The 21,505-nt window shown below is 34.4% G+C and overlaps 1 protein-coding gene and 1 long non-coding RNA gene across 29 annotated transcripts in view; one reads left to right on the top strand and one right to left on the bottom strand.

The window, feature by feature from the left end:
• Positions 1 to 21,505, top strand: part of LOC149805671 (uncharacterized) — a 92,617-nt gene that overhangs the window by 18,281 nt on the left and 52,831 nt on the right. For 3 of the 28 annotated variants that reach the window (XR_016419748.1, XR_016419755.1, XR_016419759.1), the window contains one exon: positions 10,606 to 10,750. The exons of 21 other annotated variants lie outside the window; for them this stretch is intronic. This is a non-coding gene — a long non-coding RNA (uncharacterized LOC149805671). Of the gene's footprint in view, positions 1 to 2,259; positions 2,394 to 10,187; positions 10,445 to 10,605; positions 10,751 to 21,505 lie in introns of those variants that run through there. 4 more of the 28 variants (XR_016419756.1, XR_016419758.1, XR_016419750.1 and 1 more) reach the window with 4 other exon arrangements.
• The window catches only part of LOC149805672 (sprouty-related, EVH1 domain-containing protein 2-like), a 175,579-nt gene that overhangs the window by 127,223 nt on the left and 26,851 nt on the right, over positions 1 to 21,505 (bottom strand). The gene's annotated exons all lie outside the window — the stretch shown is intronic.

The following is a 21,505-nucleotide window of genomic DNA, read 5'->3' as shown; positions in this document are numbered from 1 at the left end:
CTATCCGTGAATTCAGAGTCGAGTATCTAGATTTGAAAATGGCAGGGAAATTTTGAGAACAATATAATAACATTTCTGCAAGCGTTCAAGCAGCATTCATAACAAACAAACAAAGCCAACAAAGAAAAATATGACGACAAAACCTATTATCGAACAGTTGCATACTTTCTGTTAGATTTATTTCGATCTACAAATTTTATTAAGGAATGAAAAGAGAACCCTGTTGTTGTTATTATGGGTTTAGCGCCATTTTCACCACAAAATATGCTATGTTGTTGTTTTGAGTTTAATGCCATTTTCAGTACATGAAAGACTCTACATGGCTGACTGTATATATGCTGGCCGAGTCTGGAAATCGAACCCACATGGATTGTTACGACTCTATGGTCAAAAACTAAAAAGAAAGAAGCAAAACCAAACTATTTTGTAAAATTGAACACATAATTTAATTATGAACGTATGAAGATCAAATTTTAAGAGGAACATACAGTATTATGAATTAAATCCAAAATAATTCCAAAACTTCTATCACAAGTCCTAAAGAATCGAATCCTCGAATGTACTCGTCTGCCAACAGTTCTGATGTATCCAAACGGCATCGTCCTGAACACATACAAATCAATTCACAATAGTCCCAGGAAAGGTTTTATCCAATGAGCACTGTTTATTTCCAATGAATAATCTAAAGAAATATTTCCTCATAATTAATACCTAAAAAAAACATTAAATCCATCTGCAGACTGAAATTAACACTAGAACATATGAAATAAGAATCCGAAATAGAAATCAGATCCGTTGTCCAGTTCTCCATTCATATACAAGCATACAGTTCTACAACGCATTTACGGCTCTAGAACGCATTTTTCTACTGTTCATTACGTGACGTGTAGCAAATACCCTTCATCGTAAAAGAGCCCTGACCAACCCATCCAATAGGAAATAACTTCTTTTAAAAGCCAACCTTATCAATCTATCAAATGAAAAACGACCTAAAATTAGTACACAGACTTATTATTAATACTATTATTAATGCTCGTATACACCTATAAAAGCAGCTATTTATAGATTCTATGCAATCTGCAGGCACTCTTACGCTCTACAAATAGAATCTATCCCGTGGTTCTATTACATGGACTTGGATTTATTACACGTACATGGACCTAACATGTACAGGTTATTTCGCTTCGGTTTATCGTGGATTATCATATTTTCTTAGGACGTTCCTTGCTAAATTTAGGTGCTCAGCGCATTCGCTGAAAATAGAGATCTGTAGGCACAGCGGGATTGGGAAAAATAATAGGTATTGTGAATTATGCCGGAAAAATAATGTTTATTTGGTAGAAGATGAAATACTTTTTGTTTCCCTTTGTCCAGGTTATGACCATTTAAGAAAGGGTGCTTTAATGAAGTTTATTATCTCTGTCTGTCTGTAGAAATATTTGTATCTCTAATGAATCATAGTAATATGTTAATTATAAGAAACCTTATTATATCCATACGGCTTTTCGTCTTAGACAGTCTTTGATAACTCAAACGAATGGTGAATAATAAACATGGAGGTGGCAACATCTTAATAATAGTATGCACCGACTATAGGAAATTATGTATGTATACTCATGATGAACACCATAATTAACTTCTTTGCACCATGACGCACATTATATTAACTTGTATTTTGTAGTGTGGCCGGTGGCCTAAGTTAGAGAATAAAGTATTATTATTATTATTATTGTTGTTGTTGTTGTTGTTGTTGTTACTACTACTACTACTACTACTACTACAGTCTGCCTATACCAACCCGTTTGTTTGTATCCCCGTACCGATTTCAATAATGGAAACCTTTAGTGTGATAAAAAGCGCAAGGAACTTAGTCAATTCATTTCATTGATTTATAATTCTAACCTGACTGTGAGTAGAGTGACCCTAACACCGTCATCATCTGCGCGTTTCATGCTTAACGGAAGTTTTCAATATAATAGACGGACACGCTCGAGATCCATTTCAAGTTCCTAGACAAGTTCCTTTTCAGCAAAGGGGTGTGTGCACCACTACAGATGTACATGCATAAGTCATCTGCTTCTGATATTTACAATGTCGACTCAGGCAAATGAAAAGAATGACAACAACAAACTTGCCTTTCATGTTCATTTAACAAGCCCTTTAATTTCTATGTTCATATATGCAAAAGGGATATAATTCCAAACTCTCAACTTTGTGTAATTTACGGAATTATCCGACAGTTACCGAACAGGATAAACTACGTCATTATGTTGTCTGAGGGAAATAAACTAGCCCATAGTGTACGCAGTATGGCGCCGTGTTGGTATGGAAAGTTCGTCAAGCATGAAAGGTGCAAGGGATGCCAGTATTTGTGCCATTCTGGTCACAGTCAGGTTAGAAATTATAAATCAATGATTCAGTTGACTTAGTTCTCTGCACTTTTTATATCGTTTAACGTTTTCGTTATTGAAATCGGCGGGGGGTGGGTACAAGCAAACGGGGTTGTATAGTCAGACTACACTACTACTACAATTTACAGTCATGAGCAAAAATTACAACAACAAAAACTATAGATTTAAATCACAGGATAGAGCTGAGACGTCGGTGATCTGCAAAGGCTAGCGCCTTGGACCACTCGGCCACCCGTTGTTCCCAATATATGCTATACACGACGACCAGTATATTTGGTGGAGGAAGAACCCAGGAAATGTCAGGAAGAACCACGGAACCACAGGAAGCTACTGGAAAGGTTCTCAAATACACACGTTGGCCCAGCCCGAGAATGAAACCAGCGCGGACAGAGGTGAAATGCTAGTGATATGTATAGGCAAGCGTCTTATGCCACTCGGCCACCCGGCCACAATCAAATGAGAAAGAACTATGATAAATATTTTTCAGAAAGGGAACATTTTGAATAAAAATTGAAAAAATTAAATATTAATTTCAATAATTGTTTCAATGTGGTTTTTTCATGGAAATTGTTAAAATTATTTATATAAAAACCGTTGATGCCATCAACGAAGGTAGAAAGATGCTATAACAAAACGGTATGTTATCGTAGATTCCGTGTGCATGATGAGTTTCACCAAAGTCCTTGCTAATTATATCACTTCTCAAATAGTATGATTACAGTGAGTAGCAATACGAATAATATAACAACAAATCCTTAGTAATAGTTCTTAATCCGTTTGAGAAAATCTAAAGGTGCATTGTGCTGCGTTTATCTTAACAAAAAGTGCGGCTTAATGTTAAATTTGTTCCTTCTGTTATCATTAAACAATTTAACATTTTATGTCTATCTTTTGATATGTAAATTATCATCTTTAGTAAAGGAAACTATATGATTTTACAAAAATAAAATGGAAACTGTATGATTTTAAAAAATGAAATGGAAACTATATGATTTTACAAAAAGTAAATGGAAACTATATGATTTTACAAAAATAAAATGGAAACTTATAAAATATTGTTTGTTTGTTCATAGCATTTTGTAGTTTCAAGACACGCGGAAAGAAGGTCGTGTGTGTATCCTTCCATTTTGCTTTTTCGACCGCTATTTTAGACACCAATTCCTAGAGAATTAAAATGGAAAAAGAAAGGAGCAAAATTAAGTTTAGAAATTTCATGCAAAAACAATTACCCGAATGCTGAAAAAAATAAATAACCAACATAATAATCAAACAAAAAGAATAGAACCCAAACAAAACAAAAGCGAGTAAGCAAATATACACAAGGCAAAGCAAACAGTGTGAATCTTAATTAGGTCATTCATTATATTGTGTAAATATGCTGTTATTTGTATATACTGCTACTACTTCTACTACTACTACTACTACTACTAATAATAATAATGAGGTACATTTTTTTTCTCATAGCCTAAGTGTGCATATTTGGAAAATCATCCAATGTGCCACCTTACATTATTTGCTGCTCATAATATCATATAAAATGTAAAACATTTTCTAGTATGTTCGATTAGTAAAAACAATTATTACATTGATATGAAAGATGATCGTAATAATATGCCCACTACAATATTGTATACAGTATCTTATCATAATTTAAATACACACTAAAGGATATTCTAATATTGCATATGTATTATCTTTTAATGATATCAAAATGAAATTTTCCAGTTAATATTTTCTAAGAGCCACCATCTTCAAATACGATACACATTTTTAATGTTTCCATATTGAAACTTCGTGGTACTTACTTTTCCTATTACAATTAGCAAGTTATTAGTTTTACTTAAATGTGGTACAACACACTGCATTACTCATTTTACAGCTTAAATATCTGCTTTACAAAAATATATGCTTCTATACAAGACCAAAATTTCTTAAGTTAAGCATGTGAAGAAAGAAAATGTTCAAAATATTATGTTTTGCACCAATACGAATACTTTCCGATTTTAACTGTCTTCATTATGTTTAGTAGGATATGTGTTGGGCTAATATTACTTTCCACTGCCCATTCCTCTTCGTGAATTTTTAGCACGTTAAAATGGTAGTTTACAATATAAATAATAATTTGTTACAGGCTATGCACGTTTAGCTGTCCATATTATGTTTATACAACGATCACATTTCATTTTTGCTATAGTTAACATTCTATATTTCTTGGTCATAAGATCATCACTGTAGATGATGTAAAGATAATTCCGGAGAAGTCATGTCAAGTTCATCTGCAAGCAAACTTTGTTTTCAATACACCAATCATTCAGATGGATACTATTTACCATTTCGTATACGACTTTTTGTCCTGACCTTAAAATACCATTTATATATAAAACACCTCTCCATGATATGAGAATATATATACTTCATGATGTTTCCGATTGAACATTCTATGAATTATATAGCTCAGACATGTATTACATACCGACCTGGTTTTATCCGGTTACATTTATATCACACGGGTATATTCAAAAATCTTTATGCGGCTCTCATCCAGAAGGAAGCTGTAGGTGCTTGGTATACGTTCGTTTCTACTTAATAACTATACTTGCAATACGTTTTAATTTTCTTTTCTTTCTATATTGTTATTTTGGATATCCATTTTAATAGAAAAGATTTTTTTGTGCCCCTAACAGAAATAAGTTCTAAGACTCCATTATCAAAATTCACCGCAGAGGATATATTGGTTAACTTTTTCGAATGATCCCTCATTGTGTTCCATCGTGTTCAACATGAATTTGGAAACGTTGGTATTTATGTCGTTCAAAATATGCCTTAATACAAATGTTTTTTAAAATAATAATATTCTGATGCGAACCACCATTTCCACAACATATACATAATATTTTGATTTATGTAAGCAGTGTTTTTAAACACATTGTCATCCAGTTCGTGAGCGCGTTTAATCCTTCGCCATTATATCATAGTGTTAGCCTACTTAAACCACCTTGTCCGAATAAGAGATAAGTAACATTCTTCTTTTTCTTCTTCTTCTTCTTCTTCTTCTTATTATTATTATTATTATTTAATGTACTGTTTACAATCTTCATGGAAATGTCTCCACACTTAAGGTTTTGGACGTGACATCTTAGGTAATTTTGACAAAGGTATTTATATTTCACCTGTACTTCCATTATTAATAGTCTCGAGGGTGTGTAGTGGCCGCGGACACTCTGCGCAGTATGCATTAGCAAAGATTAATGTTTCCTTTCTGTGGCAATCGGAAGTTCACGACCTATGAGGCACGACAAATTTTTCCTTCTACCGTATTTATGTAACTAAATAAAATTTAATCAGAATCTCCTATATAGGTCACCTCTATAGAGCACAGTCCTTTTGATACTTACTATTGCACATATTTACTTGTGTATAAAGGTCACTTGCTCAAGAATACCAGTTTATACAAATGTCTGGCGTGGCCTTTATAGACAGGTTTCAAACGCAAACACCCCGCTGGTGAAAAGATGGAACTCTATTTATTCCGCTTTTAATATTTTATATATAATTCAAGATTTGTACTTGTACATAAATTCTAAGCTAACCATAACTTTAAGTATTTTAGTTTTAATTTGTGTGATTAATGAGTTGGTTGAGGAATTCACACAGCTTGGAAATATTTTCAAAGAGAGAGAGAGAGAGAGAGAGCATCTAGAATTAATAAAGCAAATCAAACCTTCGAAGACGCAAATATTCATGGAAGTCGAGTCCACTTGGACTTAAGACCAAGGCCAGGATTTGCTGCTACTGAACGCTGAAAGCTAGCATCAAGAATAGCACAAAGCTTGAACTCTTAAGAAACGTGTTTTCTGAAGGAGAGTCTTGGCATATCATGGTCAAACATGATCAGAAATGAAGATCATCATTAGAGGACATATTATATATTGTCCAGACTGTAAACAAAGGAAGATGGCAATGACTGGGACAAGTATACAAAATGCCACTGGATGCACCGCCCAGAGAGCCGTCCATTGGACCCCTGATAGGAGACGAAACAGAAGTCGGCCCAAAGAAATATGGAGAAAGACGTGTGATGCTCTCTCGCTGCAGCATTATGTTTCAACTAAGGCACAATCAGGGATGAAGTTGAAGCTTGTTTGTCATCTATGTCACCACTGGTTTAGTTGACTCTCGCACTAATGTGTCCGACATTAGTTCCACTCGTTATGATTTAGTGTTTATATGCCGGCTAACACGTACAGTTGCAGTTAAAATTTCACATGTGATTTCATAATTATTAATGTCGAAACAAACGACAGAGGTAATTTAAAAGTCTTGACTTCTCTTTTTTTAGTGCCTTTTGTTTCTTCACTTATTTATTTGATATTTTCTTTCATTCGTGTCCTGCATGCCAAAAACGCTTCCTGTTTACGATGGTATTGAACGAGCATGCCACATAATACTATCCAAAATTGTTAACTGAACAACCTAATATGGCATGCGAAGTTTTTCTATATTCAACCATGTTATGTCGTGGCCGTGCCTCTTGTAATATTCACAGAGTTTGTTCCATTATTTCTTTCAAGTGGACGACCGGTTAACGAAGAGAACATCAACTAGCAATGTTTTTCAAAAATTTTGGTGTATATTGACCAGTTAGTATATTTGGATTGGACGAGTCAGTCTAGTTAGATAGGACGACGTAACCTAGTTGGATAGGACGAGTCAGCCTAGTTGGATAGGACAAAATGAATGGATCAGATAAATTATACGCACTTGCTAAATTCAAATTTCTGACTAAAAGGTGCACCATTTTTATTTTCTTTTTGTTTCCGTTCCACCTTCAGTGCGCATTTGATAATATGTGCGTGCGTGTGTGTTTGACTTGGAAGTTTTTCGTAGTTTTTAAATTTTCAGTTATATCGCTACGATGTCTGCAGTGTGGCAACTTACAGTGATGTCTAGCACTGGGATATCGCGCTGCAGATTTATATCATCACGTACCACCCACTCACATCCTAACACCAGGCCGACCAGTCCTAATAATAACTTCTTGATGCTGAGCGCGGTCGATCGATCATTCGATCAATCGATCGATCATTCGATCAGTCGATCGATCGATCGAGAGAGAGAGGGTGAGATAGAGAGATAGACTTCACGAAGACGCAAATAATATCATTTTGTTTCTTTTTACGTTTTTTTTTTCCAGCGTTCATTGTTCGGTTTGTGTTTGTTTGCTTCGCGAGTGTTAGCCTTTTTACTAATAGATCCGTAGATACAAAAAGTGTACGGCTAGTTCACATTAACTGTGTACTACTAGTTCACTCTATCAGTGTAGGGTGTCATCACTGTTTGTTTCTTATATGTAACCACTTTCTAGAGATCCAGTGCGTCAGGTGATACACTTATTTGTCTTTGCATTTGTATTTCATATATGTAACTCTATGTGTGTGTGTGTGTGTGTGTGTGTGTGTGTGCGTGTGTTCAATTGCTTTAAAATTACTAGATCTTTAAAATGGCTTACAATTAGCGCAAATATGACAACATTGTTCTTACCTATTCTGTTTCGTGTGTGTGCGTGTGTGAACGTGTGTGTAAGTGTGTGTATTAGCATGTACGTATATTCGTGTGAATAGTTATTTGTATGAAATTATATTACAATTGTCCAGATAAAATGACTAAAATGTATTATACATCATTACGTAGAGATTGTGGCATGACTTGATGACACTATTATTAATTCGCAGTAAATTTGTTATACAGAAATTGTCCTTATGGGTCAGAGGATATCCAACTAAATTGTGCGAATATGCACCCTTAAGAGCTGCTTTACACTAATATATGTTTAACTAGAGAATCTCGAGTATAACATTCAACTCTGAAAATCCAAACATGTTTTCTTTTTACAATAGCAATTTCTAAAGCGTGATATACAGTGTACCTCAAACAGTCGAACGTCAGTGACTGGAAAACTCGACATAATACTAATGCCACGCCTCATCCGGACGCAAAGCCTTTAGTTACCTTCGAAGATTCGAACCTGAAAACTCGAATGTAATTTTTGGTCCCACAGCACATTTTCTATTTCAGTCGAATTAAAAACGTGGATTATTTTGTTACGTTCCTATAATATGAGATATGCAAGTTTGTTAATTGCTTATCTACCTTTACGGTAGCTGATACCATATGATATTTTCACCCAGAATTGCACCTGTATAAAAAGTGTACCTTGCAGAATAGTATTGCAAAGAATACTTCGCTATTCGCTAGAGATGGATTATTATCTTTATTTCTAGTCTTTATTTCCAGACAATGCAATTTGTAAATACCAATGAGACCGATCTTTCTACTAAAACTGCACTTGTCTTAACAAAAATCTCTTTCGTTTTGATGATGTTTATATTTCGTTACAATTTTTTAAACATATATACATATTTTATTGCTTAGTAATGAATCGTTATGGGGAAACAACTGTTCTGAGCAAAATTTTCTTTGTTTACACTTGTCCGTGGGCAAGTTATCCTTCAAATTGAAATCTCCTTAAGTGATGTTTTCTAAAGAAGAGGCACATCACTAGTTGAACAGACATGGCAACAAGAGAACAAAGTGGGTCAATGATTTCTCACCTTGTCTGACATCTTCCTGATGACCAAATGGAAGAGCAGTTGCCGGAGATATCTGGGGTGTTAGGTTGCTATTTTAAACTTTCTTCAACATATGTTGATTGATTATGAAACGAAAAATCGTTTCAAGGTTTCTATTGTTAGCAATTTCAGTCATATCTGATGACAGAGCAGCATCATTTGTGTAGGATTTTAGGGCCTTCAAACAGTTGTGTAAATTTTGGTCAAATTCTCAGTATTAGGTTATTAGAATACGTCGCTTAACCATTTTTTAACTATAGTGTATTATTTGTTCTAATGATTAGTTAAAAAAGAACAACTACATATGGCCTGATCTACTGGTGCATTACGGGACAGAAGATCTGCGCCTGTTTAGTTTGTTTGCAGTTGGACCCGACTTTTGAACGAGTACACACAGTACAACGTAAGCGTTATCAATGGAAATACAGAGCAATTATGCATACAAAGACTGAGGTTTTTCGATCTGCATTATTACCGCATTTTTTTTAAAAAAGCTGTATCTCTCCCAAGAAATCACAGTTGTTAAATGTAGTACAAGCAACGACGCGAACGCACAGATACGTTCATATTAATGCTGATGCCAGTAATGGTCCAAGAAATATGAAAAAGATCAATTTCTGGCCGTTGCATTAATTTCTGAGCGTATGGTTGTAAAAGACTCCTCTCTTTGACAAAAATCATGCAGTAACACAAATTTATTTGAAAAAATTAGTTTATATTCTAGCATCTTACAGAGCCTATGATTTAACATAAGCTTAACAGTGTTGATTTAATCGGCTGTATATTTTGAAACAAGCTAGTCAGTATTAGGCATCATATTATATACGTTCAAATACACGTGAAAGTGTCTATACTGACATTATTTTAGTAATTTTTTTTACCATAATGCATATGTTGGACGTTTTGCTTTAGATTTTCGTTGCAGCCTATTTTGCTTCAGTCAGTACTTGCTTCGATGTTTCTTATTTATTGTACGAAATATGTCTTAAGGTGGTTAACATCACAGAGACAACACATGTGTGTAAATAATACAATCCGATACATACTTTTGTATAAGTATTTTGTCATTTCCCTTTTTGTGGTTGTTTTCTTTCTATTTCTTTCTTTCTTTCTTTTTTTCCATGATACCATGATACATGATAACCAGGCCATCCGAGCTGGAACCAACATATACGCTCCAAATTTTGGATCTGAATCTATACATTCAAAATATATAGAAAGCGTCCCAGCTTTTGAAGCAGAGCTCCATGGAAATTCTCGAAACCAAAACACACAGTTCTGAATCGAGGTCGGAATATTCGGGGTTTATTTTATTCATCACAGAAAATGTACCCTAACCTTATACTGTAGAAAGGGAGTAGCAGTACCTCAAGAAATTCGGCAGCGACGTTCCCGATGATTTAAGTATGTTTCTTACTTTTATTGACCTGCGATAAGGCGGCACATATGCTGCCCGTTCGTCTGTCTCTTACCAATTTTTGCACTCTAGTTGTCCAGTATTTACAATTGCCAAACATTGTTAATCACTTGTACTAGGTGTACGAAAGAATTCTATTTTATTTCAGGGTCAAAAGCTAAGGTCACTGTGACTGAAAAGAAAGAAAAGAAAACATAGCTTCGACATGAGTTCTCCACCATCTACGGTTACCTATTAATGTGGATAGCTTGCACTTGTGCAAAGAAGAAGCTTATCGATTTGAAGGTCATAAGGTCAAGGACCAAGGTCACCTTTACTGAATGAAAAAGAAATCATGTTTTCGTCACTCCTTCTGAATGTGTGGTCATATCGACATAAGTTTTCTTACAAAATGTCAAGATGCCTTCGTTTGTCTGAAGTTATCGTTCAAGAATATGAGATGGTTTTAGCACCCAGCAGTTAAAAGGAAGAAACGGTTTTAATTTGATTTCCTGGAAATTCTTATCTACCAGCCGAGCGACAGCGCCTGTGAGGCACTGTTGCTTTGTTAATTTATTTTTTACCCATTCAGTTAGTTATTAACTAACATGGAGCCCAATCAATATGTTTGTAATGGCGGTTGCATTATGATACCGCAAATGTGTGAATATCGTGACTTGACTTTCAGTCTTTGTAAAAAAGACATTGTCTATACCGGTGTAAGTTTGTAGAACTCTTGGATGTAATATTTGATGATTAGAGGTTGTTAATACTCTATAGTCTTTAAGTAACAGAAACAAGCAAAAACAACAAGTTTTGTAAAATCAACAAATAATTTAATTCTAATTATAAAATTAAATTTTAAGAAGAATTTACATTATTATGTATTAAATTACAAATTCTAAAAGATATATCACAAGTCCAAGAATGAAGAGTGTTCTGGATGAATTCCAATAGTCTTGAACGTGCTGATGTACCTCTAGTATTGATGTATCAAAATGATATTATCCAGAATGTCTTTGAATGAATTCACAGTAATCCCAAGGTCGTGTTAATAAAGTCAATGAACAATTAATAATTCCATTGAATTACTTAAATAAATAAAGATTCCTGTAAAATTATATCTGAACACATCTAAAAGTGGCTCCATCAGACTGATATTAAAATAGGAATGAATAAATTTGTGTTTATCAGAACATTAAATAAAAACCTAAGATACGATAGGTCATTTTCCCATCAAATTCGCAAACACGTTCGCTTTCAGATAATACAAAGCTGGTCAACAAGGTCAGGCCTTGAACCGATATAACGTAAACCTTATTTCAAAAAGCAGATACACAACATAATTTTCAAGGGGAACACCATGTTCCTGAACTCATATCCATGTGTGGATATTTAAAATAAGCGGATCGATGAAATATAACCGTGTAGGCATATAGGTTAGGACAGTAAAGCACACACTATCAAAAAATGTCTCGAAAAGCGACATCGTTTTTCATTATTGTTCTCATTGTGATTATATAATTAGTGTATGAAATGAAATTTGCTTTTACTTTCGTTTCCTACTGAATAAAAAGAAATTAAGTATAATATAATATCGTGGCACTAAAAAGTTTGGCAAGAAGTTTTTTTTCTCTCAACAAAAGTCATAAAAACAGCTTTTGCGGTATTCAAATAGGAAAATAAAATTTTCTTTTTCTTATGTAATAAGAATCTTATTTTAATATAATTGTATTATGCTCCAAAATCGACGTTTAGAAGATTAGACTCACTTTTCCGCACAACTCGTACCCCAACCCCCTTTTCGTAATATCACCTAACTTTCATGGCCTGATCATATAAATATACATGACTCAAGAAAGCAGTAGGATTGGGTTGACATAATCTGTAACAGTAAATTACATTTTTATCAGTTTCTTAACTATTTAGAACCTATCTGAAAACCATGCAAGTCCGATTCAGCAAATGCATCACACCTGGCTTTTTTGTCGTTGTGGTCCATGACGTAAGGGGAAATAACTCCAGCGAGAAGCGAACGGCGTGTGGTCAAATGTCAATATCCAAGATAAATTTCCTTGTCTTAAATGTAAGGCTGTTTGTTCTTCTGGTACTAATTCAGTTCACATAGTAAACCTATGCAAACACGGTGATATTAAAAATTCAATAACTTAAAATTTTTGAGTGCTCATGATCAAACCTATATTTATCAGTATAGATGAAACCTGGTTGTCAGCTTCTGTATAGAGGAAAGGATATGAGCCGCGGTATTTTCTGGACCTGCATGTGTTTGAAACATGTGCTTTCAAATCCGCACCAAAGAGTCAGGTGCTTATTTTAGTAATGAGTGTTCCAAACTCAAGACTGTTAAAGGACTGAAATTCCATCAATAAAACAATGTCTCTATTTTTTCCCACTTACAAATAGGATAAGCTCTCAAAATATTCTTTTTTCCTACAACATAACTTACATTAGAAAACAAACCTAGTCAGCCTAACCAATATATACTCTTTTATTAGGTTCACCCATATCCAGGCTGGTTCCCATTTTCCCATACCATTAGTATCGTGTATATTCACCTTTGATTTTCTTGACAGCCCTAGTTCAATACATAAGTAAGCAATGTGCATAGTCTGCTTGTCAAAGATTACATTTGTGAATATTACATTATATTGCAAGTTCATCTTCACCTAAAGACCAGTGGAGCATTTCAGGCAACATTTAAATATTTGAGCTTTATTTAAGAAAATAAGAAAAAAATATTAAAATAAAGCTGTCTAATAAGAATCATCTTTTTTAATATCACCATTTATTGCTCTGCAATTTAATGCTGAAATATATTACCATCCTTTTCATATTATGTAATTCATGAGTAAAAGGTCAAGGTAACCATCTATATGTACATGTCTTATTACAGAAAAAGAGATTTAAATAACAAAAATACCTAAAATTCCCCCAGAAGACATATAATTTGAAACTAAAGTAAAGTATACATAATCCATTAAAATGCAAAATGTGTACTTTCAGAACATTCATTGAAAGAAATTAGAGGAATGCAAAGTCATGAGAGATCTTCACCATTACGCATGGTGGAAAAGAGTTCAGCGATCATATCTGAATAATGTTGCTTCAAAAGACAACTAGGAAATATCATATTGCCTACTGTAATTACTCTATAAATGGTAAATTGTATAAATTTTATATATGCATCACTTAGATATAAACCAAAGTGTTAAACACTCCACCTAACATAGTCAAATCTACACACTGTTCCCCCTCCCCCCTTCTTGGCAACAGTTGATATATCTGACTGTGCATTTAATATCCTACCTAATATCACTCTGTGGTTTACAAATGTATTAATTTTGCTGGTTATCCACAAATAGAACCACGTGATTGCATTTATAGTAAAGTAAATTGCACTTGTATATGTGGAGTCACTGTGTATTGCTGTGGCTGTCTATGGAACTCACGGTACTAATTCAGTTCCCAAAGTAAACCTATGCAAACACCATGCTATTAAAAATTCAATAACTTAAAATATTTGAGTGCTCATGATCAAACCTATATTTATCAGTATAGATGAAACCTGGATGTCAGCTTCTGTATAGAGGAAAGGATATGAGCCGCGGTATTTTCTGAACCTGCATGTGTTTGAAACATGTGCTTTCAATTCCGCACCAAAGAGTCAGGTGCTAATTTTAGTAATGAGTGTTCCAAATTCAAGACTGTTAAAGGACTGAAATTCCATCAATAAAACAATGTCTCTATTTTTTTCCACTTACAAATAGGATAAGCTCTCAAAATATTCTTTTTTCCTACAACATAACTTACATTAGAAAACAAACCTAGTCAGCCTAACCAATATATACTCTTTTATTAGGTTCACCCATATCCAGGCTGGTTCCCATTTTCCCATACCATTAGTATCGTGTGTCCTATGTTCACCCATATCCAGGCTGGTTCCCATTTTCCCATACCATTAGTACCGTGTGTCCTATGTTCACCCATATCCAGGCTGGTTCCCATTTTCCCATACCATTAGTACCGTGTGTCCTATGTTCACCCATATCCAGGCTGGTTCCCATTTTCCCATACCATTAGTACTGTGTGTCCTATGTTCACCCATAACCAGGCTGGTTCCCATTTTCCCATACCATTAGTACCGTGTGTCCTATGTTCACCCATATCCAGGCTGGTTCCCATTTTCCCATACCATTAGTACCGTGTGTCCTATGTTCACCCATATCCAGGCTGGTTCCCATTTTTCATTACCATTAGTACCGTGTGTCCTCTAGCTCACAGGATACTCCTTTTTGTTGTTGGAGGTACAACTTTTGTAGGCCCAAACAATCAAACGTCGCATGGCATGATGCGAAATCTTATATCTCCACATGTGATAATATAAAGTTGAACACACACACACACACACACACACACACACACACTGGGACATAATTAAACAGTAGGATTAGTAACTGCAAATCTGCAATATTATAAGTACATGTAACTGTTATTCTAGCTGACACGCAAATCGTAACTTTGCCACATTAGTAACTTCGAGTTAGATCATATAGTCAAGCAGCAAAATCTATTTTATATCAATCTGGAACTTGGAAATTCAAGTCAGATATTGACATCTTGTGACTTTCAAAACTGTGCTGTTTCTACCTAAGCCTTATCTAAAAGTCATGTTCTACCAACCCCAACCACCTAAACAATTTTTTAATATGCAATTTATTTTCAATGAAAATTATTTGTATTTATTTTCTTATGATTTTTATTTTCAAATAAACAAGTATCAAGATTGAGGCATATGTGCAATTACTTTCAAATCAACAAGTATCAACATTGAGGCATATATGCAATTACTTTCAAATCAACAAGTATAAATAATGCGTCATATGTGCAATTACTATCAAATCAACAAGTATCAACATTGAGACATATGTGCAATTACTATCAAATCAACAGTATAAATATTGAGGCATATGTGCAATTACTCTCAGACCACCAAGTATACATATTGAGGGATAGTGCAATTACTTTCACATCAACAAGTATAAATATTGAGCCATATGTCATTTAGTAACAAATCAACAAGTATACATATTGAGGCATATGTTCAATTGCTTTCAAATCAACAAGTATAAATATTGAGCCATATGTCACTTACTAACAAATCAACAAGTATACATATTGAGGCATATGTTCAATTACTTTCAAATCAACAAGTAAAAAGACTGAGGCACATGTGCAATTACTTTAAAATCAACAAGTATGCATATTTATCCATATGTGCAATTACTTTCAAATCAAGAAGCATACATATTGAGGCATATGGGCAATTACAGTGGATCCTTCGCAACATATAGTTGTGAAAAGTTTGAAACATTTAGCAATCCCCCCAAGAAAGATATGACTCATAGGTTCATCGTAAAGAACTAAGCTTCCTTGAAATTATCATTTGTTTTAAAATTAAGAAAACATTTATAGTAATAATTCTATATAAAATGTCCAGAATTGCATCCCACAAAGTCTGAAGCAGTTTGTAACTTTAAAAATCCAGTTTGTTGTATGTAAACTATCAAAATTCCAAATTTATACTTTTTTCCCTGCAGTTGGAATTTCATAATTGTTTTTAGATATTTGTATTTTATGCGTTCCTACAACATTTCGAAATTGCTTATTCCACATTATATGCATGAGTTTGTAAATGGTTGTCACAGAATAATATCAAATGTTATATTTAACTTTGTATTATTACATTTAGCTGTGATAGTATACCTTGAGAAGTATAAAGCTACTTACTAGAGAACACCTGCTTTTGAAAAGTATTAAGTTTATCCATGTACCTTCTTCATTCACAAGGTCATTCTTATTCCTTTCTCGAACCATTGTTTTAATTGAAAGAACACTTTCACAGTATATCACAATATTTGCGTCTGTTAAAAAATGCTTATTAATTTCAATTATAAATTTTCTTATTGTGTTCTATAAAGGTTTCTAAAATCATTTGCGCAGAAATGATTTCATTCCTTATTTGTTAAAGATATAATGATCTATGTTCATTACTGAGATTTTTTGTAAATATTTACATTTTGAATTTGATGGCAACATTTTATCATTCATGTTAGTTTTAGTGCATGGATAAATTTCACAAATATTTACAATTTTTAGTCCATCAGATTTGCGATCTTTTATTACAATATTTCGATAAATCGTCCCTTGATTCATTCCAGATAAATTTCTAAGGCCGTGCGTTCAACACATTGAAAACTTCTGCATATGAATTTCGTAGTGGTAATAGAAGATTGTTAATGTTAGGTAGTACTCGACTTCTTATGAGTACTTTTGTGCCAGCCGGTGCAAGTAATCGTTTTAAACACTAAGTAGATTATTTTCCCTTATTTGTTTGGGAAGTTAAACGTGCAATTAAAATATTAAAATTCCATGCCATCAGTATTGTGTATACGATGAGTAAGTTATTTAATAATATCTCAACTTAAATTGTAGTCAGAGCACAAGTTTAGTTTACTTCTTTTCGACATTTTAAACCTTCGATTTTTTGTCCTCAATATTAATTTTTGATCTAAAAATTTGTATGTGTGTTTGTATGATTGGGATTTTTAACGTAGTTTTAAGAATTTTCAAGTCATGTCGCTACGATGTCTGCAGTCTGATAGTTTATAGTGATGTCTAGCACAGGGTCATCATGGCTCAAACATGTATCATGATGTCGTACCCAGCCACATTATCCTGACAGTAAGCCGACAAATCCTAACACTAACCTCCTAATGCTAAGCGCCAAGCGAGGCAGCTGCTAGTAGAATTTTTAAACGTCTGTGACTCGGCCGGGGTTCGAACTGGCGACCTCCTACATCCGAGGCGGACGCTCTGACCACTTAGGCCACTGGATCTATCGAAACTATGTGTATTAATGGCAACTAAGATCCAGTGAAGATGTCAATGATTGTTCTTAACCATTAAGAACAAATGACCTTTCGTTAGTGCAATGGTTATGAGATTCTTTAGATAGATTCTCATTGTACCTATCTTATCTTTATATTTCATAATGGTACGCGCCAAATCATTATTATTTTTACCTAATTATCATTTTATTTCATTACAGTACGCACTAAATCATTAATCTTTGTACTCATATTATCCTTATATCTCATAATGGTACGCGCAATAGCATTAATCTCTGTTCCTGTGTTATCCTTATATGTCATAAAACTACGCCCTAAATCATTAATCTTCGTACCTGTGTTAACCTTATATGACATAAAACTATGCGCTAAATCATTAATCTTTGTATTTATGTTATCCTTATATTTCATAACCGTTTGTACTAAATTATCTAGACACAAAAAGATGTAGGGAGGTGGGGGTTGGTGCGGAGATCATGCCATTATTTATAAATATATGGTCTACATAAATGTGCATTGCTTGCTGTTTATTTTTCTCTCATTAAGTAAAACACTTCGGATCTTCTGGAAATTGTTAATAACTTTGACACCAAATACTAATAGCCATAATCTGTATCGTTCTTAAGTATACGCGTAGGACGGTGCAGATGGTCCGTCGTTTGTTTCTGTGTCCAAAATGTACCATAAATATAATGCCCCAGAGAGCTCGTAACGCTAAGAGTAAATTACACTGATTGATAAAATATATATTCCTACTTTTTCTCTCTTTCTTCCTCTACTCCCTACTCCTGATGTTTACGTTGTAAATATATTAATTTCAATCTTTGTATATCATTGGAGTGATTTGTCATATTTGTCATATTAGTTAGAGACATCAAATGCTGCAGGCATGTAGCAGAATGTCCCACCCAGTTACATTATCCTGACACAAGGCCGACCAGTCCGAACACTAACATCTTAATGCTGAACGCAAAACGAAGTAGCTCTTATACCATTTTTATAAGTCTTTGTTATGATGTTTTAGCCGGAGTTCGAACCCGCGACCTCGCGCATCCAAGGCGGACGCTCTAAACATTAGGCCACCGCAGTGGTCTCTTATATAGCAAAGCGATGACCTCGAGGATACCAACCTTGATATTTTTAGGGGTGGGATGGGGTGCGTCGGGGGTATTAACATAAAGCGTGTTAATAGGAAGACAAATGCACTACAGCTGCACAGGGTAAGAAACGTACAGAAGATTGATATAATTCATTTGACGAAAACTTAAACTGGAATTATTATTATTGTTCGGAATCCTTGCTATGGCGTTCATACGTGTACGGGAAAAAAGGCAGCATAGCAAAATTGCTGGTTTCACTTATTGTTGAAGGGCATACCTCCATAAAAGCTGACGAATGATTCTAAAAGCTACTGAAGGTTCAAGAAGCGTCTTTTAAATTGTTAATTGCTTCGATAAAAAAATCTGAGACGAATTCATGAATGTAGAAAATTAAGAGCAACGTAAATACGCTCTTACGAAAATAACTATTGCTTTGACATTCGGTGGTCTAAGATAGTTTCTTCCGGACCGAGAAATATAATTCATTAGTACTATTATAGTAGTAAAGATTGACATTGGTCAAAAGTTTGCCAAAGGACTTCCTTCTACAAAGGCCAAGATAAGTGAGGCAATTTTATATGCAAAATATATAGGACGACAACAGTAGACTTGAGAAACGTCTTAATTTTTGTTTCCTTTTGTAAGTTTCCCTTACAGTTAAATGGATACAATTAAGTCCAAACAGAAGGAGCTTCCGTGGGCTTCGCTCTCCTGAGCCCGTAAGGGGGTTCCGTTCCTCAGATCAATACCCCACTTATTTCCATCCCCCCACACGATATTTCTTGATCCACCACTCTAGTGACTCATGTCTCTGTTATGCACCATGCATAGAGAAAAGACCACAAGCAACGCATATTGAAATTTTAAATCAATTTACTGATTAATATGTAAACTTAATGCTATTTAAATTAAGATCACGAAAACATATTGTTTTGATCGGGAAACATTGAATTTTGTAACAAACTTTAAGAAGACGGTGTAAAAACTGTTAAGATACAAGCCGACACCTAATAGATAATGAAAGGCTGTTTCAAGAAGCTTTTGTGCGCTAATACATTGTAAACCTTTATTACTGTGATAGACGATCCGACACCTTTCCCATCATCATCATCATCATCATCTTTATTTCCTTCCATGGAAGATTACATGATATAAGAATAAATCATCTGAATACAATCAATAAAAAAAAAAAAAAAAAAAAAAAAAACAAAAAAAAAAAAAACAAAAAAAAAAAAAAAAAAAAAAAATTCTATATTGGAATACAAATTCTTACACAATATCAATCAACAAAGTGTTCGTCAACTCATAAGTTGCAAGTTTCAGTACCTTATTTACAGAAGATAGCTGCACACTGCATGACAAAGTATGCTGCATACAGGACGAATAGCTTGGAGTTTTCTTTGTCGATTACTCCTGATGGTAACCTTTTACCTAAAAGATATTGTAGTTGCAGCTCATCTTCTGCATTAAATAACGTAATGTGCAGGCTCAGGGGAAATTTATCAGTAAGGAAATCCCAGAAAGAATTTCGAAAGTTCGACATATAAGGACAACTAACACAACAATGAAGTATCAAGTCTGTATAAACATTCCCACATCTAATACACATATCAAGCTGTGTTTGTGGAACAGCAGCCCATAGTTTAGCTACATATGTAAATACCTTAGTGTGTTGTCTAGTTTTAGCCCACTGCCACACTGAGGCAGGTCGTAAGTATTCGTGTATCGAAGAGAATCTATCAAAATCTGCTTGATTAGACATACGAACTCTCCAGAGGCTATTTTCAAGACCAACAATTTTTGACCTTACAATTTCTTTCCAATTATGTTTATCTGGAATTTCAGAATAATGTAAATAATCAGTTAGATACCCGAGCAAGTCAAACTTCTTTGAGGTATAATATAAATTTGAAATTAACCCGCAGCTTGACATGCATCCGCTCAGAATGAAGTGAAATAACGCAACGTTAAACACACGTTTAGTATGTACATTGTTAGGCATCAAACACAATCTGTGTAAAAACATCAATTTTCTTCTATCAATTTCGGACTGCGCTGATGTCCATCCTAGCATTCCCAGGGCAATGTCTGATCTTGTATGTATTGGAAAACCTTGTAAATGTTTGGCAAAATACCTCAGAGTTTTATCCAATAAAGCGAGGTCACTTTTTGAAATGTTACACCATAATTCACTTCCATAAAACATTGAAGGGAAAATTACCTTTTTAATTACATTTGCAGCAACCAAAGGATTTAAACCATTCGGTTTAATGCCAATACCAAACAGACCGTGAAAAGATTTTTTCCCTTTCTTGCATGCATCGAGTATTGCGTCATGCGACGTCAGCTTTGAGTTAATCCGGTGACCCAGGTGTGTTGCCGAATCGGTGACCGGCAAACATGACGAGCCAAGATACCATTTCATATTGATAAAATTCTTGTATTGGGGTCCGAAAATGATAATGTATGACTTTGTAACACTAAGCTCGAGAAATATAATTCATTAGTACTATTATAGTAGTAAAGATTGACATTGGTCAAAAGTTTGCCAAAGGACTTCCTTCTACAAAGGCCAAGATAAGTGAGGCAATTTTATATGCAAAATATATAGGACGACAACAGTAGACTTGAGAAACGTCTTAATTTTTGTTTCCTTTTGTAAGTTTCCCTTACAGTTAAATGGATACAATTAAGTCCAAACAGAAGGAGCTTCCGTGGGCTTCGCTCTCCTGAGCCCGTAAGGGGGTTCCGTTCCTCAGATCAATACCCCACTTATTTCCATCCCCCCACACGATATTTCTTGATCCACCACTCTAGTGACTCATGTCTCTGTTATGCACCATGCATAGAGAAAAGACCACAAGCAACGCATATTGAAATTTTAAATCAATTTACTGATTAATATGTAAACTTAATGCTATTTAAATTAAGATCACGAAAACATATTGTTTTGATCGGGAAACATTGAATTTTGTAACAAACTTTAAGAAGACGGTGTAAAAACTGTTAAGATACAAGCCGACACCTAATAGATAATGAA

This window comes from Sinohyriopsis cumingii, chromosome 2 (assembly GCF_028554795.1).
Source record: "Sinohyriopsis cumingii isolate HCF-2022 chromosome 2, ASM2855479v2, whole genome shotgun sequence".
Classification (NCBI taxonomy): domain Eukaryota; kingdom Metazoa; phylum Mollusca; class Bivalvia; order Unionida; family Unionidae; genus Sinohyriopsis; species Sinohyriopsis cumingii.
Note: the sequence above shows the minus strand (reverse complement) of the source record. Positions and strands in the feature narration are given on the sequence as shown.